Source organism: Pelophylax lessonae, assembly GCF_965119305.1.
Source record: "Pelophylax lessonae genome assembly, chromosome: 3".
Lineage (NCBI taxonomy): Eukaryota > Metazoa > Chordata > Amphibia > Anura > Ranidae > Pelophylax > Pelophylax lessonae.
The window spans coordinates 578,637,757-578,663,563 of NC_138770.1; the positions used below are offsets into that span (position 1 = coordinate 578,637,757).

The 25,807-nt window shown below is 43.8% G+C and overlaps 1 protein-coding gene across 2 annotated transcripts in view; it reads right to left on the bottom strand.

Annotated features, from left to right (window-relative positions):
- Positions 1–21,836, bottom strand: part of WDPCP (WD repeat containing planar cell polarity effector) — a gene marked incomplete at its 3' end in the record, with an annotated part of 645,662 nt that extends 623,826 nt beyond the window's left edge. The window contains exon 1 of one of the 2 annotated variants that reach the window (XM_082249143.1): positions 21,699–21,836. Of the gene's footprint in view, positions 1–7,564; positions 7,629–21,698 lie in introns of those variants that run through there. The other variant, XM_082249144.1, reaches the window with a different exon arrangement.
- Between the last annotated feature and the right edge of the window lie 3,971 nt (positions 21,837–25,807).

The window sequence follows — 25,807 nt, forward strand, 5'->3', positions numbered from 1 at the left end:
GGGCTGGTCGTAGGTGAAGATGGCATCATGGCAGCACCGCTCTTGGAGCCTCTCCCGTCTGTCCACACTGGCTGCCTCCACGCTGGCTGCTGCTGCTGACACGCCGTGTCTCTCCTCCCCTCCGGATCGCCTCCTCAAGTCCCCAGTGTCTGGGCACAGAAAGAGGTGAGTGATGTGCTGCCTGCCCCGGGGGCCCAGGGAAGTGGACATGGGAGGGGGGGGGGGATAGGTCAGTGTAGGGGGTTGTCATTGTAGGTGTCAGTGTATGGGGGGGTCAGTGTAGGGGGGGTCAGTGTAGGGGTCAGTGTATGGGGGGGAACAGTGTATAGGGGGGGGTCAGTGTAGGTGTCAGTGTATGGGGGGGGTCAGTGTAGGTGTCAGTGTAGGGGGGTCAGTGTAGGTGTCAGTGTAGGGGGGTCAGTGTAGGTGTCAGTGTATGGGGGGTCATTGTAGGTGTCAGTGTATGGGGGGTCATTGTAGGTGTCAGTGTATGGGGGGGGGGTCAGTGTGTGGTGTCAGTGTATGGGGGGTCAGTGTAGGTGTCAGTGTAGGGGGAGTCAGTGTAGGTGTCAGTGTAGGGGGGTCAGTGTAGGTGTCAGTGTAGGGGGGTTAGTGTATGGTGTGTCAGTGTAGGTGTCAGTGTATGGGGGGGTCAGTGTAGGGGGTGAGTGTATGGGGGGGGGTCAGTGTAGGTGTCAGTGTATGGGGGGGTCAGTGTAGGTGTCAGTGTATGGGTGGGGGTCAGTGTAGGGGGGTCAGTGAAGTTGTCAGTGTAAGGGGGGTCAGTGTATGAGTCAGTGTATGGGGGGTCAGTGTAGGGGGTGTCAGTGTATGGGGGGGGGCCAGTGTAGGGGTCCGTGTATGGGTCAGCGTAGGTGTCAGTGTATGGGTGGGGGGTTGGTGTAGTTGTCAGTGTAGGTCTCAGTGTAGGGGAGTCAGTGTGTGGTGTCAGTGTAGGAGGGGTCAGTGTAGGAGGGTCAATGTAGGTGTCAGTGAAGTTGTTAGTGTAAGGGGGGTCAGTGTATGTGTCAGTGTATGGGGGGGTGTCAGTGTAGGTATAAGGTAGGTCTCTGTAGTGGTCAGCTAGGTCAGTGTAGGTGTCAGTGTAGTGGTCTGTGTAATGGTCTAGTAGATTTGTGTAGGGGGGGCAAATTACTTACCTTGCCCCGGGCGCTGACAACCCACGCTACGCCACTGGGTCAATGGGCTGCGAGGGAGCGCGACTTGTAAGGCTTACAAGTCGCCTGACAAGTCGCACTAGTGTAGACCGGCTCTAAAAGATATATCAAAATATTTTCAAAAATGTGAGGGGTGTAGGGCTGCAACTTACGATTATTTTCAAAATCGACTAGTTGGCCAATTATTTGATTAATCCTAAAATAACATTAAATGGTAGTGTATAATTCAGTTAATATGTAAAATTTTAAAAAAAAGGCAATTTATTTTAAATATATATATATATATATATATATATATTATACACACAGTGGGTACGGAAAGTATTCAGACCTACTTAAATTTTTCACTCTTTGTTATATTGCAGCCATTTGCTAAAATCATTTAAGTTCATTCTTCTTCCTCATGAATGTACACATAGCACCCCATACTGACAGAAAAACACAGAATTGTTGACATTGTTGCAGATTTATTAAAAAAGAAAAACTGAAATATCACATGGTCCTAAGTATTCAGACCCTTTGCTGTGACACTCATATATTTAACTCAGGTGCTTTCCATTTCTTCTGATCATCCTTGAGATGGTTCTACACCTTCATTTGAGTCCAGCTGTGTTTGATTATACTGATTGGACTTGATTAGGAAAGCCACACACCTGTCTATATAAGACCTTCCAGATCACAATGCATGTCAGAGCAAATGAGAATCATGAGGTCAAAAGGAACTGCCTGAAGAGCTCAGAAACAGAATTGTGGCAAGGCACAGATCTGGCCAAGGTTACAAAAAGATTTCTGCTGCACTTAAGGTTCCTAAGAGCACAGTGGCCTCCATAATCCTCAAATGGAAGACGTTTGGGACGACCAGAACCCTTCCTAGAGCTGGCCGTCCGGCCAAACTGAGCTATCGGGGGAGAAGAGCCTTGGTGAGAGAGGTAAAGAAGAACCCAAAGATCACTGTGGCTGAGCTCCAGAGATGCAGTCAGGAGATGGGAGAAAGTTGTAGAAAGTCAACCATCACTGCAGCCCTCCACCAGTCGGGGCTTTATGGCAGAGTGGCCCGACGGAAGCCTCTCCTCAGTGTAAGACACATGAAAGCCCGCATGGAGTTTGCTAAAAAACACCTGAAGGACTCCAAGATGGTGAGAAATAAGATTCTCTGGTCTGATGAGACCAAAATAGAACTTTTTGGCCTTAATTCTAAGCGGTATGTGTGGAGAAAACCAGGCACTGCTCATCACCTGTCCAATACAGTCCCAACAGTGAAGCATGGTGGTGGCAGCATCATGCTGTGGGGGTGTTTTTCAGCTGCAGGGACAGGACGACTGGTTGCAATCGAGGGAAAGATGAATGCGGCCAAGTACAGGAATATCCTGGACAAAAACCTTCTCCAGAGTGCTCTGGACCTCAGACTGGGCCGAAGGTTTACCTTCCAACAAGACAATGACCCTAAGCACACAGCTAAAATAACGAAGGAGTGGCTTCACAACAACTCCGTGACTGTTCTTGAATGGCCCAGCCAGAGCCCTGACTTAAACCCAATTGAGCATCTCTGGAGAGACCTAAAAATGGCTGTCCACCAACGTTTACCATCCAACCTGACAGAACTGGAGAGGATCTGCAAGGAGGAATGGCAGAGGATCCCCAAATCCAGGTGTGAAAGACTTGTTGCATCTTTCCCAAAAAGACTCCAGGCTGTATTAGATCAAAAGGGGGCTTCTACTAAATACTGAGCAAAGGGTCTGAATACTTAGGACCATGTGATATTTCAGTTTTTCTTTTTTAATAAATCTGCAACAATGTCAACAATTCTGTGTTTTTCTGTCAGTATGGGGTGCTATGTGTACATTCATGAGGAAGATTGAACTTAAATGATTTTAGCAAATGGCTGCAATATAACAAAGAGTGAGAAATTTAAGGGGGTCTGAATACTTTCCGTACCCACTGTATATATATATATATATATATATATATATATATATATATATATATATATATGCAGTGGTAAATATAAATACCCAACTATATGGTTAGGAAGCAAAATCCCTAATTCACTCTGAGAATACAGACAGAAGAGATATACTGTACATACGATTAGAGGTTTAATCTGGTAAATATTATCAGACTCAGAGATCACATTTTTTATTTAAAGAAAAAAAAAAACATTAAAGACTGTTTTGCCGATTTTCAGACAGAACTGTTATATATTATGTATGACGGACTCCCTTGTCATAGGCAGGTGGCTTGATGAAACTACCTGTGCCTGCTGTCACTTATGCTGTCCATAAAAAAGAAATGTCTTCTGTCAAAAAAATGTCATTTTAACTGTTTTACGACCGCCCGCCACAGTTCTACTGCGGCAGGCAGCCGCTCCTGGGCAAACCGACGTAGCTATACGTCGGTCGCACGCAGGAGGCGATGCAGCGGGCAGGCGGCTCTGATTGCCGCCTGACACCCGCGATCGTTCCCTGCTGAGGGAGAAGGACGGTCAGCTGTTGTAAAACAGCCGACCATTCTTCTCCTTGGAATGATCCTAGAGCCCCTGTGATCCTTCTATATAGGAACACATGTCTCTATGGTCATTTCAAAAGCCACGTCCCCCCACAGTTAGAATCACTCCCCTAGGCTCACATTTAACCCCTTGATCACCCACACTGTTAACCCCTTCCCTGCCAGTGTCATTATTACAGTAACATTACTACAGTAATCAGTGCTAAAAATATGCACTGTCACTGGTCCCCTCAAAAGTGTCAAAAATGTCAGTCAAGGGTCCGATCTGTCTGCCGCAATGTCGCAGTCGCGCAAAAAAAGAAAAAAAAAAAATCGCAGATCGCCGCCATTATTAGTAAAAAAAAAAAAAAAAACACAATAAAAATGACAAATCTTTCCCGTTGTTAGTAGACGCAATAACTTTTGCGCAAACCAATCAAAATTTGCTTATTGCGATTTTTTTTTACCAAACATATGTAGCATAAAACAAATTGGCCTAAAAAGGTTAAAAAATTTTGATTGTAAAATTTTTTGGGGGAATGTTTAATAGCAAAATGTGAAAAATATTTTTTTTTTTTTCAGAATTGTCATTTTTTTTTTGTTTATAGAGCAAAAAATAAATACGCACAGGTGATCAAATACCCCCAAAAGAAAGCTCCATTTGTGGGAAAAAAAAAGGACATTAATTTTATTTAGGTACAGCGTCGCACGACCGCGCAATTGTCCATTAAAGTAACACCGTGCCGAATCGCAAAAAAGGCGCCTGCTCAGGAAGGGGGAAAATCCTTCCGGTCCAGAAGTGGTTAAGAATGTTCGTTCGATTCTCTAATTGTTAGTGGGGTCAAATCGACGTTCGTTTTCAACCACAATGAGGGGAAAATTTGAAGGAACCGAATAGAAAACGTCTTGGTCAAAAGAATTTTCAGACAGTGTATGTGGTTTTCATTCAGAAATTGCATTCATTTTAAAACTGAATGTTAAAAGCAAGTGAAGTTTTTAAACGACATTCTTTCATTCAGCAAATCTACAATGATTTTTTGTATGAATATTCTCATCCGAAAATCGATACGTGTATGGTTGGCATAAGGCTCGGTTTACACCTATACAGTTTGCTTTTGATCCCTTTCTGCAGTGCTTTTTGCTGTGCGTTTTGTATTTTTGCACAGGCGATTTTGCTGCAATTTGCCATTTTGCATTTTTTATGCTTTTTCTGGCCAATTTGTTGGGCAGATTAAAAAACGCTAATCACTGCAAAAACGCACTAAGGGCTCTTTCACACGGCCGGTCCGATCAGATCCGCCTGTCAGTTTTTTTAGGCGGATCTGATCAGATGCCCCATTCAGCCCTATGGAGCAGCGGATGTCAGCGGTGACATGTCCGCTGACACCCGCATCCGATCCTGTCCGTGAAATCCGGACGGATGGAAACCCTATTTTCCATCCGTCCTGGGGATCGGATTGGATGGGATCGGATGAGAGCAGACAGGCGGTCCGCTCTCATCCGATTCCCCATAGAGAGCAGCGGGGGCTGTGACACCTCCCTCTCCGCACTGCAAGCGGAGACGGAGCTTTCATCCGCCGGCTCAGCGGGGATCGCGGACCCCCGTGAAAGAGCCCTAAATGCTTTTCTACAGCTTCTCCATTAAAGTCTATTAAACCAAAAAAAAGCAGTTTTGCATTGAAAAAAGTCCTTGACACTTTCCCAAATACTCAGCGGCTGAAAAAAGATGTAAACGTGTCCCATAGAAAACCATGTTCAATCAACTGTACAGTAAACCCCCCTCCATTGCGGGGGTTACGTTCCGGACCCAGCCGCGAAAAGTGAAATTCCGCGAAATAGAAAAACCCTATTAAAATGCATTGTAGGCATGTTTTTTTTACTGTCACTGTACGTGTAAAAGCATTTTAAGGTCTTTAAACACACTTTTAAAACAATAGAAACTCATTTAAACACATAAAAGAAACTAAGAGACATAGCAAGAGCTATGGAAAACACAAAAATATTTCATCTTTAATGATTTATATAGTAAAATAACATTACAAAAAAAAAAAAACGCGAATTACCGGGACCGCAAAAACTGAACCGCGATGGAGCGGGGGATTACTGTAGTGCTATTCTGCAAAAAGCACCAAAAAAAAAAAAAAAAACATATACAGTATCTCACAAAAGTGAGTACACCCCTTGCATTTTTGTAAATATTTTATTATATCATTTCATGTGACAACACTGAGTGCCGGTTCACACTAGGGCGACCTGTGAGGCGACCAGGTCGCCTCACAGGTCGCCGCAGGTCGCCTCCCATAGGGAAGCTGCGGACCCGTTCTAATAGGAGCGACACAAGTCGCTCCGACCTAGAAAAAGGGTCCGGAGCTTCTTTGGGGCGACCCGGAGGCGACCGCCATAGACTTCAATGTTATGAAGTCCGTGGCGGCCGCTCCGAGGTCGCGCGCGCTGCTCGCACCGCGACCTCCGAGGTCGCGGTGCGAAGTAGCGTCGCCCCTATGTGAACGGGGGCTAAAGAAATGACACTTTGCTACAATGTAAAGTAGTGAGTGTACAGCTTGTATAACAGTGTAAATTTGCTGTCCCCTCAAAATAACTCAACACACAGCTATTAATGTCTAAACCGCTGGCAACAAAAGTGAGTACACCCCTAAACACTATTGCTTTTGCACAAACCAATCAATATATACGCTTCTTGGGATTTTTTTTACCAAAAATATGTAGCAGAGCACATACTGGCCTAAATTGATGAAGAAATTAGATTTTTTTCAATTTCTTTTTTTATTGGGTATGTTTTAAAGCAGAAAGTAAAGCTGCACGATTCTGGATAAAATGAGGATCACAATTTTTTTGCTTAGAATAAAGATCACGATTCTCTGTGTAACATCTTTCACATTATACAAAAAAAATTGGGCTAACTTGACTAGTTTTTTTTTTATTAAAGTGTATTTTTTTTTTTTAAATGCGTTTGAAAGACCTCTGCGCAAATACAGTGTGACATAAAATATTGTAACAACCATCATTTTATTACCTGGGGTCTCTGCTAAAAAAATATATCTAATGTTTTGGGGTTCTAAGTCATTCTCTAGCCATAAATAATGATTTTAACTGGTAAACAACAATTGTCAGAAAAAGGCTTAGTCATTAAGTGATTAAAGTGACCTCATTTACAGACTGAAGTTTATACCTTTGATCGAAAAGAACGAAATGATACAGTGCAAAACATATTTATAGTATCTCCCAGCGCTGAGAAATGTGGATAAACATTTGCGGAAGGCTCTTTTTTTTTGACAGCTATGAGTGAGCACGACTCTGCACTGTATGAATCCTGGAAATGCTGGATTAAGATTGTGAGGGGGGTTGAATCAAGATCACAATTTTTTAACGATTAATCGTGCAGCTCTAGCAGTAAGTAAAAAAAACATTGTTTTTTTTTCCCCCAAACTTGTCGGGTTTTTTTGTTTATAGCACAAAAAATAAAAAAAACGCAGAGGCGATCAAATACCAATCAAAAGAAAGCTCTATTTGTGGGGGGGGAAAAAGGAAAGAAATTTTGTTTTAGGTCAAGTGGTTAAATAAAATGATATTAAGAGATACTGGTCTAAAATATAAAAAAATAGCTCTTATTAAATATACAGGATGGTGCAGTGAATTTTCTAAGAACTAAAAAGGAATGTAAAATTAAGAATAAGTATTTTAAATTAAAAGAAAATGATTCATAGGTGGCTGTGGATTCCTTAAACACACTGCCGGGAATACTGGATGTATTTTGCCTGTTCTCCATTCTATCACCGAATGTGACGTACTCGGAATTAGATGATCCTTCCTGAGGTATTGCCATAGAATTCCACACAAAACTTTTTTTTAAAAATCTAAAACAAATAAATAAAATAACTTACCTACTCGGTGAGATGCTTTTTCCTACAACCTGTACTTTATCTCTTGCACCGACTCCTAGCCAAGGAACTGAGATATTATTACGGAAGCTGGAAGTGTTCTGCCAAGCTTAGCATTCATTCCATTCAGAAGAATGCAACTCTATCTGAAGCTCTATTGTACGACTGATGTAATGAGCCTGTAATTACGCTATACAAAATTTATGAATCTATCACTTTGCTTAGGCATGCCTTCAACAAAAAGGTGGGTATGTACAATTTTAAAATTTGCTAGTGATAGTAGAACAAGGACAATGCTGGAGTAACAAAGAAATGAAGTGCAAAATAATCGTAAGAAAATGCATCATTTAGAAATTATTATTATACAGGATTTATATAGCGCCAACAGCTTCCACAGCGCTTTACGGTGTAGGGGAAGACAATACAGTTACAGTACAATTCAATAAAGGAGGAATCAGATTTGGGACAACCTCAGTATTGTCCCAAATAGTATTGAGGCAGGATGATCACTAGCCACTTAAAGAGGTTGTAAACCCCCCAAAAAATGTTTTTTTCTTTTTGCAACCTGAAAGAGAAACACATAATGAGCTAGTATGCACCGCATACTAGCTCATTATGAAATACTTACCTTAGAACGAGCCCCTGCCGTGCCGTCCGCTTACCTGTATGACGGTCGACATGTCCAGTCGCCCGTCTTCGGGGATCGCAGCATCCGGCCCTCTGATTGGCCGTAGCCGCGGTGACGTCGCGCACGCGCGCGGGAGCCGACGGTCACGGCACGGGGCTCTGATAAAAAACGGCACCAGCGGCCGTACCTTCAGAGCGCATGCGCCAGTGACGTCACTGGCTGCATGTAAGGTAAATATCTCCTAAAAACGGTACATGTTTAGGAGATATTTACAGTACCTATAGGTAAGCCTATGATAAGGCTTACCTATAGGTACAAGTTACAGAGGAGGATTTACTTCCTCTTTAAGCCCCGGAAGATTTTACCCCCTTCCTGACCAGGGGGTTTTTTGCGATTTTTTTACTGCGTGACTTTAACGGACAATTGCGCGGTCGTGCGACGCTGTACCTAAACGAATTTCACGTCCTTTTTTTTCCCACAGAGCTTTCTTTTGGTGGTATTTGATCACCTGTGCGATTTTTTGATCATGCGCTATAAACAAAAAAAGAGCGTAATTTTTGCAAAAATAACAATATTTTTCACCTTTTTTTTTTTATATGAAATTCCCCCAAAAAAAATGTAAAAATCAAAATTTTTTAAAATTTTCAGCCAAATAGTTTTTTGCTACATATGTTTGGTAAAAAAAAATAATAAAATAATCGCAAAAAGCGTATTTTGATTGGTTTGCGCAAAAGTTATCGCGTTTACTAACAAAGGGAAAGATTTTTGGTGTTTTTTTTTTTTAACGAGTAATGGCGGCGATCTGCGATTTTTTTTTTGCGGTACTGCGACATTGCGGCGGACAGATCGGACCCTTGACTAACATTTTTGACACTTTTGGGGGTACCAGTGACATTACTGCAGTAATCAGTGCTATACATATGCACTGTTACTGTAAAAATGACACTGGCAGGGAAGGGGTTAACTGTATTGGACAGGGAGGGGTTAAGTGTGTCCTAGGGGCGTGATTCTAACTGTAGTGGGACATGGCTACTAGTGTAAAAACAAAGATCAATGGTTCTACATAGTAGAACCGTCTGATCTCCATTTTTACACAGGGGAGAATGACAGGCGGCTTGTTTACATAAGCCGCTCTGCCTTTCTCCCGCTGTACCGACGATCGTAGTGTGACCAGCGGACATCAGGTCCGCCGGTCACACGGCCGCACTCCTCCCTGAACGAGCCGAGGCGGGGGCGCGCGCCTCAGCGGGCGCGCACCCGCCGCTATTGGCTCAAATCCCAGTGACAGGCGAGTGACGTAGATCTACGTCACTCTGCCTGGCCGGGGCTGACTGCCGCAGTAAATATACTGTGCGCAGTCGGCAACCGGCTAGCCCAGTCATAGACAATGCAGGTCCATGGCTACAGCTCACCAGAAATAGAGACAGCCTATAATGACATAATATGGACAATCCATATCAATTTGTCAGTATACTGTCATAGATTCATTGATAAAAGTCCCCGAGTGATCCCCGTACATACCTTACTCAGTGGTAGGCCTCAGTATATCCTGCCTGGGCATCATTATGCCCAGAAGGGTTTAAATAGTGGGGTATATGGATTGTTTGGCGCCAATTCAGCGCTACAGCGCCTCTCATATCCGGGTGGGGCAGAAGGACATGACGCGCCAAGCGGAAATGACAGTTTGTGGATTGTGTGACATGTCCATCTGACAGAGGATTAATCAAGAATACCGTTGATACTTACAGCCACCACTTGAACCTGGATATAGGGACTTAGTATTCTACTCTGCCATTATTACCTGTTTTTGCACGCAGCGAGGTCAGTATAACAGCCACACAAACAGTATTTATAAAGACACTTACCCTATAAATGCTATACAACTTAAATATGTTTAATAATTATAGTATATGTTCTGTTATCTATTTTCTAATGTTTTCTTTTATGTTTGTTATATACATGTACTGCAAAAATATCGGTCTTGTTCGGTCTCTCTGGCCCTGACGAAGCCTTATGCGAAACGCGTTGGCTTATTGGGACCCTCAAACCGAATGTCATCAGAGACTTTGCATCAACATCTGCTTGAAGTATTTATAACTCCCGATACAGGGAATATATTTCTGTGCTGCGTTTTTTATCTTGTTGTTAAATAACAGTTAGAAAAAGTCCCATTTTTGTGTCCCTTATCTACACATATTGTTTTATATGTATCAATAAACTAATTTATTTTATATGACTGTATTCTGGTCCTCCTTCTCCCAATTGGCCTCAAAAAAACCCTACTTTCTCTTTTTTTTTGGTTTTGTATACTATATTTGGGGTATGGGCCGACCTACATGCTAATTTTTGTTTAGAATAATAAAATTATATATATATATATATATATATATATATATATATATATATATATATATATATATATATATATATATATATATATATATATATATTTATCCAATTTGTTTTTAGCATGTGATAAGGTTATGTATGATGGAAAGTTTAAAATTAGGGTGGAACTCCGCTTTAATGCTATAAGCCTGCATTTGGATCATTTGGAGTGCATATGGTTTTATTATACAGTGGGGATCGAAAGTTTGGGCACCCAAGGTAAAAATTTGTATTAATGTGCATAAAGAAGCCAAGGAAAGATGGAAAAATCTCCAAAAGGCATCAAATTACAGATTAGACATTTTTAGAATATGTCAACAAAAGTTAGATTTTATTTCCATCATTTACACTTTCAAAATGACACAAAACAAAAAAATGGCGTCATTAGAATGGATCCTGACAAGTCACGATCGGTCGCTCGCCATTGAATAGTACAGGACCCGTTCTAATAGGAGCGACACATATGTCTTCTGAAGGTGGACTTAGAAAAAGGGTCCTGTACTACTTTGGGGCGACCTGGAGGCGACTTGCATTGACTTCAAGTATATGAAGTCCCTGCAAGTCGCGGCGAGGTCGCGGTGCACAGCGTGCACCGCGACTTCACAGGTCGCCCCAGCAAGTCGTGTCGCGCCAGTCTGAATGGGCGCTTAAGGACTGAACTTTCGTCTGTAAGGCCCCATGCACACGGGGCGCTAGAAAAAACGTACGTCAAAGTTAGTTCTGACGCCGGAAAAAGCAGCTGTAAAAACGTGCTTTCAGTAGCTTTTTCCATTGGCGTTATTGCACGTTTTGCCACGTTGCTTTTAGCAGCGTTTTTTTTTCTTCCATTCAAAATCAATGGTTCCCTATGGGAGCCTATTGATTTGAATGGAGGTCGCACCGCAACACCGCAAGTCGGATCCGACTTGCGCTGTGAGAATCTTGAGGGGGAACTCCACGCCAAAATGGAAAAAAGACGGCGTGGGGGTCCCCCCCAGGGTTCCAAACCAGGCCCTTCGGGTCTGTTATGGAATTTGAGGGTAGCCCCATGCCGAAAAAACGGCGTGGGGTCCCCCCCAAAATCCATACCAGACCCTTATCCGAGCATGCAGCCCGGCAGGCCAGGAAAGGGGAGGGGACGAGCGAGCGGCCCCACCCCCCCTGGACCACACCAGGCCACATGCCCTCAACATGGGGGGGTGTTGGTGCTTTGGGGCAGGGGGAGCTCTGCACCCCCCACCTCAAAGCACCTTGCCCCCATGTTGATGAGGACAAGGGCCTCATCCCCACAACCCTGGCCGGTGGTTGTGGGGGTCTGCGGGCAGGGGGCTCATCGGAATCTGGAAGCCCCCTTTAACAAGGGGGCCCCCCAGATCCCGGACCCCCTCCCTATGTGAATGGGTATGGGGTACACTGTACCCCTACCCATTCACCCCATAAAAGGCAGTGTATGGAAATAACGACAAGAGACGTTTTGGAAAGTTTATTAAAAATCTTCATCCGACTCTTCTTGTCTTCTCCTCTCCGGGGTCTTCTGCTCTTTTGCTGTCCGCCCTTCTTGTCTTCTCCTCTCCGGGGTCTTCTCCTCTCCAGGGTCTTCTGCTCTTTTGCTGTCCGCCCTTCTTGTCTTCTCCTCTCCGGGGTCTTCTGCTCTTTTGCTGTCCCCCTCTTCTTGTGTTCTTCTCTCCGGGGTCTTCTGCTGTCCCCTCTTCTGCTGTCCTCTCTTCTTTTCTTCTCCGGTCTTCTGCTCTTTTGCTGTCGGCTGTCTTCTTCCTCCGGTCCTCCTCCGACGACGTCTCCGCTGATTATGCCTATCTCCGGTCTCTTCAGCTTATTATATAGCCATTAGGGGCGTGGCCCCGTTGACGTCATCTGGAGGCCCCGCCCCCTCATGTCACAGATGACGTCATATGTGACATGATGGGGCGGGGCCTCCAGATGACGTCACCGGGGCCACGCCCCTAATGGCTATATAATAAGCTGAAGAGACCGGAGATAGGCATAATCAGCGGAGACGTCGTCGGAGGAGGACCGGAGGAAGAAGACAGCCGACAGCCGACAGCAAAAGAGCAGAAGACCGGAGAAGAAAAGAAGAGAGGACAGCAGAAGAGGGGACAGCAGAAGACCCCGGAGAGAAGAACACAAGAAGAGGGGGACAGCAAAAGAGCAGAAGACCCCGGAGAGGAGAAGACAAGAAGGGCGGACAGCAAAAGAGCAGAAGACCCTGGAGAGGAGAAGACCCTGGAGAGGAGAAGACCCCGGAGAGGAGAAGACAAGAAGGGCGGACAGCAAAAGAGCAGAAGACCCCGGAGAAGACCCCGGAGAGGAGAAGACAAGAAGAGTCGGATGAAGATTTTTAATAAACTTTCCAAAACGTCTCTTGTCGTTATTTCCATACACTGCCTTTTATGGGGTGAATGGGTAGGGGTACAGTGTACCCCATACCCATTCACATAGGGAGGGGGTCCGGGATCTGGGGGGCCCCCTTGTTAAAGGGGGCTTCCAGATTCCGATGAGCCCCCTGCCCGCAGACCCCCACAACCACCGGCCAGGGTTGTGGGGATGAGGCCCTTGTCCTCATCAACATGGGGGCAAGGTGCTTTGAGGTGGGGGGTGCAGAGCTCCCCCTGCCCCAAAGCACCAACACCCCCCATGTTGAGGGCATGTGGCCTGGTGTGGTCCAGGGGGGGTGGGGCCGCTCGCTCGTCCCCTCCCCTTTCCTGGCCTGCCGGGCTGCATGCTCAGATAAGGGTCTGATATGGATCTTGGGGGGGACCCCACGCCGTTTTTTCGGCATGGGGCTACCCTCAAATTCCATAACAGACCCGAAGGGCCTGGTTTGGAACCTTGGGGGGGACCCCACGCCGTTTTTTTCCCATTTTGGCGTGGAGTTCCCCCTCAAGATTCCCACAGCGCAAGTCACCCCGCAAGTCGGATCCGACTTGCGGTGTTGCGGTGCGACCTCCATTCAAATCAATAGGCTCCCATAGGGAACCATTGATTTTGAATGGAAGAAAAAAAAACGTATAACGTGGCTTAACGCACGTTAAGCAACGTTATAGCAAAGTTATTCAGCTTTTAGCAGCGTCAGGCGTTTTTAACGCTGTAACGCTGGTCCTCAGAACGCGCAGGTGGTGGGTTCTTGTTGCAGCCTAAAAACGCCTAAGCCACTTACAGCTCAAAAACGTCTGAGTGTGCATGAGGCCATAGAATAACATGGAGGGGCGTTTTTAGGCTGCAAAAAGAAAACGCCTGACGCTGCTTACAGTGGCGTTAAAAACGTCCCGTGTGCATGGGGCCTTAGTGTCGGTTCACACAGGTGCGATGGGGAACCCTGCGAATGCACTGCGGGTTCCAGAATCGCACTCGGCTTGCAGGAAATTTACACTGCCATATGCAGATTACTGGGGGTGTCAATACCAAGTTGATGACACCCCCAGATCAGTTCGCATATTGCAGTTCGAACTGTCAATTCAGTTCACACTCATGCGGACAAAAAAAAAATAAAAAGGTCCTGTGCGATTTTGGTCTGAATTCGCATGTGATTTGCATAGCAGTGCGGTGCGAATCCTATGTGATATCTGACATTGCATATGTGTGAACCGGCACTAAGTGAAGGCAGTTTAACTTCTTAAAGGCCAAGCCTTTTTCTGACCATTGTTGCTTACAGTCAAAATCTGTATTTTTTGTTCTAAAATTACTTAGAATCCCCAAAACATTATATAAATATATATATTTTTTTTTTTTAGCAGAGATTCTAGAGAATAAAATGGCGATCGTTGCAATCTTTTGTGTCACACTGTATTTGCTCAAAAGTCTTTTTAACTCAGTTTTTTGGGAAAGAATACACTTTAATGAATTAAAAAAATAAACAGTAAAGTTAGCCCAATTTTTTTGTATAATGTAAAAATGATGTTACACCGAGAATCCTGATTATTCTTAGCCCAAAAATGGTGATTCTCATTTTATTCAGTATAGTGCAGCTCTATAAGCTGCAATATATTACTTTTTGTTTTTGGGTTTAATTCCACCTCAACAAATAGTCATGTCCCTTGGGCCCCTTATTAATATATTATACAGAAAAAATGCTCCCAGAGAGCTCATACTGGATTCTATACTGCTTGTCTAGAGGGCTTCTGGCTTTTTATTCTTAGGAATATGTCTTCTGAAGGTGGCCTATGTTGAACCAGTACATTTAAACTGTGGGGGGGGGGGCAGTTATTGTATTGTATTTATTGATTTATTTATATACCGGTGAAGGTGGGCTTATTTGGTAAAAGAAAGGTCTTTGAAGAATAATAATACAAGTGTAAGTCTATAAGTAGAGAATGTGAAATGCGGAGCATACAATGTACAGCACAGCGTACAGAGTGAGGCATTGTGAAGTATATACTGCACAGCACAGTGTACAGAATGAGGCATTGTGAAGTATATACTGCACAGCACAGTGTACAGAGTGAGGCATTGTGAAGTATATACTGCACAGCACAGTGTACAGAATGAGGCATTGTGAAGTATATACTGCACAGCACAGTGTACACAGTGAGACATTGCGAAGTATATACTGCACAGCACAGTGTACACAGTGAGACATTGTGAAGTATATACTGCACAGCACAGTGTACAGAATGAGGCATTGTGAAGTATATACTGCACAGCACAGTGTACACAGTGAGACATTGTGAAGTACATACTGCACAGCACAGTGTACACAGTGAGACATTGTGAAGTATATACTGCACAGCACAGTGTACAGAATGAGGCATTGTGAAGTATATACTGCACAGCACAGTGTACACAGTGAGACATTGTGAAGTACATACTGCAAAGCACAGTGTACACAGTGAGACATTGTGAAGTATATACTGCACAGCACAGTGTACAGAGTGAGGCATTGTGAAGTATATACTGCACAGCACAGTATATACATTGTGAAGTATATAATGCACAGCACAGTGTACAGAGTGAGGCATTGTGAAGTATATACTGCACAGTACAGTGTACACAGAGAGGCATTGTGAAGTACAGGGCCTTGCGAAAGTATTCGGCCCCCTTGAACTTTGCAACCTTTTGCCACATTTCAGGCTTTAATCATAAAGATATAAAACTGTAATTTTTGGGTAGAATCAACAAGTGGGACACAATCGTGAAGTGGAACGAAATTTATTGGATATTTCAAACTTTGTTAACAAATAAAAAACTGAAAAATTGGGCGTGCAAAATTATTCAGCCCCCTTACTTTCAGTGCAGCAAACTCTCTCCAGAAGTTCAGTGAGGATCTCTGAATGATCCAATGTTGACCTAAATGACTAATGATGATAAATATAATCCACCTGTGTGTAATCAAGTCTCCGTATAAATACACCTGCACTGTGATAGTCTCAGAGGTCCGTTTAAAGCGCAGAGAGCATCATGAAGAACAAGGAACACACCAGGCAGGTCCGAGATACTGTTGTGGAGAAGGTTAAAGCCGGATTTGGATACAAAAAGATTTCCCAAGCTTTAAACATCCCAAGGAGCACTGTGCAAGCGATAATATTGAAATGGAAGGAGTATCAGACCACTGCAAATCTACGAAGACCTGGCCGTCCCTCTAAACTTTCAGCTCATACAAGGAGAAGACTGATCAGAGATGCAGCCAAGAGGCCCATGATCACTCTGGATGAACTGCAGAGATCTACAGCTGAGGTGGGAGACTCTGTCCATAGGACAACAATCAGTCGTATACTGCACAAATCTGGCCTTTATGGAAGAGTGGCAAGAAGAAAGACATTTCTTAAAGATATCCATAAAAAGTGTCGTTTAAAGTTTGCCACAAGCCACCTGGGAGACACACCAAACATGTGGAAGGGCTCTTTCACACGGGCGTTCCGTATGTCAGTTTTTCATCCCATCCGTTTGCGGATGAAAAACGGACATAATGTATCTCTATGTAAATACGGATGTCATCGGATGATCATCCGCTGACATCCGTTTTTTGTCAGTTCAGTTCAGTTTTTTTGATCGGAGGAGAACCCTATTTTTTCTTCCTTTCAAAAAACGGAACGGAAGCAAAAACGGATGTCAGTGGTGTCATCCACAGACATCCGTATTTACATAGACATGCATTATGTCAGTTTTTCATCCGCAAACGGATGGGATGAAAAACGGACATACGGACCGGATGACACAAGTGTCATCCGTGTCCGTTACAAAAAAAAAAAAAAGGACCTGATCGGGCAAAAAAAAAAGGAACGCCCGTGTGAAAGAGCCCGAAGAAGGTGCTCTGGTCAGATGAAACCAAAATCAAACTTTTTGGCAACAATGCAAAACGTTATGTTTTGGGCCTGCTTTTCTTCAGCAGGGACAGGGAAGATGGTTAAAATTGATGGAAAGATGGATGGAGCCAAATACAGGACCATTCTGGAAGAAAACCTGATGGAGTCTGCAAAAGACCTGAGACTGGGACAGAGATTTGTCTTCCAACAATACAATGATCCAAAACATAAAGCAAAATCTACAATGGAATGGTTCACAAATAAACATATCCAGGTGTTAGAATGGCCAAGTCAAAGTCCAGACCTGAATCCAATTGAGAATCTGTGGAAAGAACTGAAAACTGCTGTTCACAAACGCTCTCCATCCAACCTCACTGAGCTCGAGCTGTTTTGCAAGGAGGAATGGGCAAAAATTTCAGTCTCTCGATGTGCAAAACTGATAGAGACATACCCCAAGCGACTTACAGCTGTAATCGCAGCAAAAGGTGGCGCTACAAAAGTATTAACTTAAGGGGGCTGAATAATTTTGCACGCCCAATTTTTCAATTTTTTATTTGTTAAAAAAAAAGTTTGAAATATCCAATAAATTTTGTTCCACTTCATGATTGTGTCCCACTTGTTGTTGATTCTTCACAAAAAATTACAGTTTTATATCTTTATGTTTGAAGCCTGAAATGTGGCAAAAGGTCGAAAAGTTCAAGGGGGCCGAATACTTTCGCAAGGCACTGTACATGCCGCAGCTGCAATGCTTCTCTTCACGTCAGCGGCAAAGGTGACCTGACATGTACCGATTGGTGGATGGCAAGCTTGCCAAATGCTACACATTCAAGTCAATGGGGAAGCTCTGCAAATGCCCTGCAACTGCACAATGCGGCACATTTGTCAGCAAAAAGGAGTAAAAACAGGCGGTTTAGAAGGCATCGCATTGCTTCCTCACTGCCTGTCAGGAGCCTCTGGAGTGCGATCTGAAGTTGGTTTGGGCTTCAGAGGCAAGGGAGATTTAGACACCCATAAAGTGATATTAAAGGCTTTTTTCTTTTATTAAATGACAAACATGTCATAATTATCTGCTCTGTGCAATTGGTTTTGCACAGAGCAGCCCAAATCCTCCTCTTCTCAGGTCCCTCACCAGCATTTTGGCCCCTCCCCCCTGCCAAGTGCCCCCAGAGCAAGCAGCTTGCAATGGGGGCACCCAAGCAGGCTTGTTCCCGAGCCGTGGCTCTGCGTTTCCATTCATACAAAGAGCCATGGCTCGGCCTCACCCTCTCTTTCCTCATTGGCTCACTGGCTAGGATTGACAGCAGTGGGAGCCAATGACTCTTGCTGCTGTCTAAGCTAATAAGGAGGCAGAGTCCCCGGAGAGTAGTGGCTTTTGTGCACATTGCTGGATCGAGATGGGGGGGTTAAGGTAAGTATTGGGGGGGGGGCTGCTGCACAGAGGAGATTTTTTACCTTCATACATAGAATCATTTTAACCAGAGTGAAGTATATTTTTACAGCACAGTGTACAACCTAGAGCAGTTTTAAGTAAGGTGTACAGCACAGTGTAAAGAGTGGAGCAGTGAGAAATAATAACCATACAGCACTGTGTGAAGAGCAATGTGAAGCACAAAATGTACAACAGTGTCCAAAGTGGAGCAATGTGAAGTATATAAAGTGCAGCACAGTGTAAAGAGTGAAGCAGTGTAAAATGTAAAATATACTGTACAACAGAGAGTAAAAATCAGAGTAGTATGACATATGAAATATACAATGCATATCTATGAATGATCCAATATCTCAACGGCAACATAGGCCAGGTGTCTGCACTGTGTCCAAGGGACATGGTGCATCACTCATCACGGTAAAGTGCCAATGACACAGGCTCTTTACCATGTGATCAGCTGTGTCAAATCACAGATGATCACAGTATTAACAGGAAATGCTAGTTATCAGCATTCCTTTACTCACGCCTGATTGTCATATGCACTGATCATCAGTGTCCTGATTATCAGTGCAGCCCCAACAGTGCCCACCAGTGCTTCCAACCTGTGTCCACTAGTGCTGCCTTTCAGTGCCCCCTCATCAGTTCCAACTATCAGTGCTGTTTATCAGTGCCGCCCATTAGTGCTGCCTCATCAGTGCCCAGTGGTGCCGGTTAGTGCCCATCAGTGTCTCCTCATTGGTGCCCATCAGTGCCTGTTAGTGCCTCCTCATTGGTGCCCATCAGTGCCCAGTGGTGCCTGTTAGTGCCCATCAGTGCCGCCTTATAAGTGCCCAGTGATGTCTGTTAGTGCCCATTAGTGCTTCCTCATTGCCCATCAGTGCCTCCTCAATACCTATTTAGACATTTTTTTTTTTTTTTTACACATTTTTTTTTTTTAACAGAAACTAAAGAAAAAAATTTTTTTTTTCAAAATGTTTGGATTTTTTTCGTTTGTTTATCAAAAAATAAAAAATCCAGCAGTGATTAAATACCACCAAAGGAAAGCTCTGTCTGTCTCAAAAAAATTAGAAACAATTTGTTTGGGTACAGCACTGCAGGACCGCACAATTGTTATTCAAAGTGTGACAGCGCTAAAGCTGAGAATTGGCCTGGGCAGGAAGGGTGAAGATGCCCAGTAGGCAAGTGGTTAAAGTATGCCTATGGCATGGATTTTGGGCGCCATGTTGCAGACACTCGCAGTTTTGAGTCCGGACATTTGATTACTACTACTCAACTCAGTCTTTTATATTTTACAGAAAATGTGTTTTTTTTTTGTTGGTGTAAATGATCCTGAAGTTCATGCAATGTTTCCAAACTTTGTACCAATCAGAGGGTCACAATGTCTGCAGCCTCCCTAGAGGCCTCTTTCTGTCCTCCAGAAGAATAGTCTGAGCCTTTATAGAGGAGCCTGTATATAGAGGAGCCTGTATGGAGAGGAGCCTGTATGGAGAGGAGCCTGTATGGAGAGGAGCCTGTATGGAGAGGAGCCTGTATAGAGAGGAGCCTGTATAGAGAGGAGCCTGTATAGAGAGGAGCCTGTATAGAGAGGAGCCTGTATGGAGAGGAGCCTGTATGGAGAGGAGCCTGTATGGAAGAGCCTGTATGGAAGAGCCTGTATATAGAGAAGCCTTTATATAGAGGAGCCTGTATTTAGAGGAGTCTGTATGGAGGAGCCTGTATATAGAGGAGCCTGTATATAGAGGAGTCTGTATATAGAGGAGTCTGTATATAGAGGAGTCTGTATATAGAGGAGTCTGTATATAGAGGAGCCTGTACATAGAGGAGCCTGTACATAGAGGAGCCTGTACATAGAGGAGCCTGTACATAGAGGAGCCTGTACATAGAGGAGCCTGTACATAGAAAAGCCTGTACATAGAGGAGCCTGTACATAGAGGAGTCTGTATATAGAGGAGTCTGTATATAGAGGAGTCTGTATATAGAGGAGTCTGTATATAGAGGAGCCTGTATGGAGAGGAGCCTGTATGGAGGAGCCTGTATATAGAGGAGCCTGTATGTAGAGGAGTCTGTATGTAGAGGAGTCTGTACATAGAGGAGTCTGTATATAGAGGAGTCTGTATATAGAGGAGCCTGTACATAGAGGAGTCTGTATATAGAGGAGTCTGTATATAGAGGAGTCTGTATATAGAGGAGCCTGTATGTAGAGGAGTCTGTACGTAGAGGAGTCTGTACGTAGAGGAGTCTGTACGTAGAGGAGTCTGTATATAGAGGAGCCTGTACATAGAGGAGTCTGTACATAGAGGAGCCTGTACGTAGAGGAGTCTGTACGTAGAGGAGTCTGTACGTAGAGGAGTCTGTACGTAGAGGAGTCTGTACGTAGAGGAGTCTGTACGTAGAGGAGTCTGTACATAGAGGAGCCTGTACATAGAGGAGCCTGTACATAGAGGAGTCTGTACATAGAGGAGTCTGTACATAGAGGAGTCTGTACATAGAGGAGTCTGTATATAGAGGAGCCTGTATATAGAGGAGCCTGTATATAGAGGAGCCTGTATATAGAGGAGTCTGTATGGAGAGGAGCCTGTATGGAGGAGTCTGTATATAGAGGAGCCTGTATATAGAGGAGTCTGTATGGAGAGGAGCCTGTATATAGAGGAGTCTGTATATAGAGGAGTCTGTATGGAGAGGAGCCTGTATATAGAGGAGTCTGTATATAGAGGAGCCTGTATATAGAGGAGTCTGTATATAGAGGAGTCTGTATATAGAGGAGTCTGTATGGAGAGGAGCCTGTATATAGAGGAGTCTGTATATAGAGGAGTCTGTATGGAGAGGAGCCTTTATATAGAGGAGCCTGTATGGAAGAGCCTGTATATAGAGGAGTCTGTATATAGAGGAGTCTGTATGGAGAGGAGCCTGTATATAGAGGAGTCTGTATATAGAGGAGTCTGTATGGAGAGGAGCCTGTATATAGAGGAGTCTGTATATAGAGGAGTCTGTATGGAGAGGAGCCTTTATATAGAGGAGCCTGTATGGAAGAGCCTTTATGGAGGAGCCTGTATGGAGGAGCCTGTATATAGAGGAGCCTGTATATAGAGGAGTCTGTATGGAGAGGAGCCTTTATATAGAGGAGTCTGTATGGAGAGGAGCCTTTATATAGAGGAGCCTGTATGGAAGAGCCTGTATATAGAGGAGTCTGTATATAGAGGAGCCTGTATGGAGAGGAGCCTTTATATAGAGGAGCCTGTATGGAAGAGCCTTTATGGAGGAGCCTGTATGGAGGGCACTGCTCTGCCCCCTGCTCACCTGGCCATACTGTCCTCCTGAACTGTGACAACTTCTTTTCTCCATTCATGTCAATGAGGGCAGCCCTACTAATCAACAACCAATCACAGCGCTCACTCTGAGCTCGATTAAGGCCACCATTCGAAGAAACTAATAGGAACCGGGTGAAAGGATCGGCCCTACCTCCTCTGTGACAGTGGTCCGTACCCCCTCAAGGCTCCGGTGTTTTCCTTGTCGGGGCTTCCAATCCGAAGGACGTTACGTTGAATCTCAGCACACAAAACCCGCCCATTCACTCCGTGGCGGTATAGGCAAGCTGAGGATGTCTCCTAGCAACCGTACAGTCTTTTCTGGACAATACCAAATATATTTCGTGGGGCGGGGGGAGACCAGAACTCCTGCTCCATAAAAATGGTTCATTCCATAAGGGAATCCCTGCTACACATAGTTTTAGGATTACTGTGGAGTGTGTAGTAAATGCCGAGTATTGGGGGTTATAGGACCTCAGCAAAAGTAAAGCTGTAGAAAACAACACATTGTACAGGCTCTATTGTATAAGACCACAGTTATGTTTTACCACTTCTGGACCCGAAGGTGTTACCACCTTAATGACCAGGCCATTTTTTGCGCAACGGCACTGTGCTAGTTTAACTGACAATTGCGCAGTCGTGCAACGCTGTACAATAATAAAATTGATGTTCTTTTTTTCCCACAAATAGAGCTTTGTTTTGGTGGTATTTAACCACTTTACCACCGGAGGATTTTGCTGTCTTACATCCAGGCCACTTTTTGCGATTCGTCACTGTGCGACTTTAACTGACAATTGCGCGGTCATGCAACGCCGTACCCAAACGAAATTTACGTCCTTTTTTTCCCACAAACAGAGCTTTCTTTTGGTGGTATTTGATCACCTGTGCGATTTTTACGTTTTGCGCTATAAACAAAAAAATAGCATAAATTTTTAAAAAATAACAATATTTTTCACATTTTTTTTATATGAAATTCCCCCAAAAAAATTTAAAAATCTAATTTTTTTTATCATTTTAGGCCAATTTGTTTTCTGCTACATATTTTTGGTAAAAAAAATCGCAATAAGCGTATTTTGATTGGTTTGCGCAAAAGTTATTGCGTTTACTAACTAAGGGAAAGATTTTTGTCATTTTTGGTGGGTTTTTTTTTAACTAGTAATGGCGGCGATCTGCGATTTTTTTTGCGGGACTGTGACATTGCGGCGGACAGATCGGACCCTTGACTGACATTTTTGACACTTTTGGGGGTACCAGTGACATTACTGCAGTAATCAGTGCTATACATATGCACTGTTACTGCAAAATGACACTGGCAGGGAAGGGGTTAATTTTTATTGGTGATCAAGGGGTTAATGTATGCCTGGTGCTTACTAACGTGTGTGGGGGGAGGTGACTGAGTGACACAGGGACAGATCGCAGGTTCAGCTATGCTGAATCCTGTAATCTGTCCCTGTCTGTCACTTAGGAGATCCGCCCGCTTTGTTTACACAAGCGGGCGGATCTCCCCACTCAATTTCCCGACGATCGGGGAAGAGCAGCGGTGATCACCGCCGCTCCTCCCCTGGCCCGACTCCCTGAATACAGCGGGAGCGAGCCTCCAGTGGCGCGCGCGCGCCGCCCACAAGGTTAGGAGTCCAGCAACGTAGGTCTACGAGCCACTTTGCCGCAGTACGCTCCATGTGAGCGGTCGGCAAGTGGTTAATCACCTGTGAAATTTTTTATTTTTTTGGGCTATAAAAAAGAGTGGCAATTCTGAAAAAAAAAAAACAATATTTTTTACTTTCTGCTATATAACATTCCCAAAAAAAATTAAAAAATCTAATTTTTTCATCATTTTAGGCCAATTTGTATTCTGCTACATGTTTTTAGTAAAGAATACCCAATAAGCGTATTTTGATTGGTTTGCACAAAAGTTATCACGTCTACAAACTTAGGGAAAGATTTATGTCATTTTTATTTATTTATTTTTTACTAGTAGTGGCGGCAATCAGCGATTTTCAGCAGGACTACAACATTGCGGTGGACAGATTGGACCCCTAACTGACATTTTTAACACTTTTGGGGGTACCAGTGACATTACTACAGTAATCAGTGCTAAAAATATGCATTGTTACTGTACTAATGACACTGGCAGGGAAGGCGTTAACACCAGGGGCGATCGAAGAGTTAAATGTGTCCCTAGGGGGTGCTTTCTAACTGTGTGGGGGATGGGCTTGCTGGATGAACAGAGACCTGTTTTCTGAAATAAGAGGCACACAGGATTCCTGTGTTCATTACTGACAGAACAGAGGTCTGCTGTGTTTACACTGGCAGACCGCCATTCTGTCTCCACAGGGAGCGATCGCAGGTGCTCAGCAGACTTTGCGGCCGCTGGATCCGCTGATTGGCTCCCCCTGTGGCCAATCGGCGTTCGTGTGCACGCCCCTACTAGCTGTCCCGCGAAACTATGTACAGCTACGCTGTTTTGTGGGACCTGCCGCAGTATAAGTACAGCAGCTGGTCGGCAAGAGTTTAATGATAAGGTTTAACCCCCTTCACGATCAGGCCATTTTTTTCGATACAGCACTGCGTTATGTTAACCACTTAAGGATCAGGCCTATTTCTGACAATTACTTAGAAGCCCCAGCATTGTATATATTTTTTAACAAAGACTCTGGAGAATAAAATGGCAGTTGTTGCATTATTTTATTTTATTTATTTATTTTGGCGGTATTTGAGCAGCGGTCTTTCAAACACATTTTTTTGGAAAAAATCCATTTCACTGAATTTAAAAAAATGAAACAGTAAAGTTAGCCCAATTATTTTGCATATTGTGAAAGATGATGTCACGCTGAGTAAATAGATACCCATCATGTTACGGTTTAAAATTGCGCACACCCGTTAAATGGCGACAAACTACAATACTTAAAAATCTCCATAGGTGACGCTTTAAAATTTTTAACGGTTACCAGTTTAGAGTTACAGAGGAGGTCTTTTTCTAGAATGATTGCTCTTGCTCTAACGATCGTGGCGATACTTCACGTGTGGTTTGAACACCTTTTTAATTTGCAGATGCGACTTACGTATGCATTTTCTTTCGTGCGCGAGCTCACGGGGGCGCTTTAAAAAATTTTTTTTTTTCCTATTTATTTTATTTTATTTTTAACATTTTTTTTTTTTTTTAAATCTGATCACTTTTATCGCTGTCACAAGGAATGTAAACATCCCTTGTGGCAGTAATATGCAGTGACAGGTACTCTTTATGGAGGGATCAGGGGTCTAAAAGACCCCTAACCCCTCCACTGCACTTCAAAGTATTCAAAACGCTGAAATCTGCATTTTTGAATACTGTCACTTTTTTTAAATCTGCGCCGTTGGCAGCCAACTAAACCAGAAGTGAGGTCGTTTTCCGGGTTACATGATCGGAGACCTGATCAAAGCCAAACCAGGCTTCATTCGGGACTCCAACTAGCCAGCGGACATGCCCTTTGGGAGACCTGGGTAGAGCCGCAGAAGGCGGCGGGAGGGGGGCATCCCTTCCCACTCACTGGGATTACGGCCGAGTGGCTGCTGAGCCGCATCTGTTGTTATCTCCTAAAAGCTGACCGCCGGCTCTAAAAAATGGTACGGGATTGGTGCCTGCAGACATCATCCCGGTACAACCACTTCTTCAAGTCGACGTAAAAGTACGTCGATTTGCGGGAAGGGGTTAACTGACAATTGCACGGTCTAGTGAAGCTGTACCCAAATGAAACTGATTTCCTTTTTTTCCCAAAAATTGAGCTTTGGTGGTATTTGCGAGTTTTAATTTTTTGCGCTATCAACAAAAAAAGACCAACAATTTTGAAAATTATAATTCTGCTATAAAACAAACCCAATAAAAAAATGTAAAAGATCGAATTTCTTCATCAGCTTAGGCCAATATGTATTCTGCTACATATTATTGGTAAATAAAATCGCAATAAATGTATATTGATTGGTTTGCACAAAAGTTATAGCGTCTACAAACTATGGTATATTTTTATGGAATTTTTTGTTTATTTTTATTTGACACTTTTTTGGGGACGAGTGACACTAATACAGTGATCAGTGCTAAAAGTATGCACTGATCACTGTACTAATGACACTGACAGGGAAGGGGTTAACATCAGGGGGCAATCAAAGGGTTAACTGTGTTCCCTAGGAGTGCTTTCTAACTGTGTAGGGGGAGCTTTGACTGGGGGAAGACAGAGACTTGAGTTCCTGCTTAGCAGAAACACAAGATCCCCATCCTCGCCTCTCACA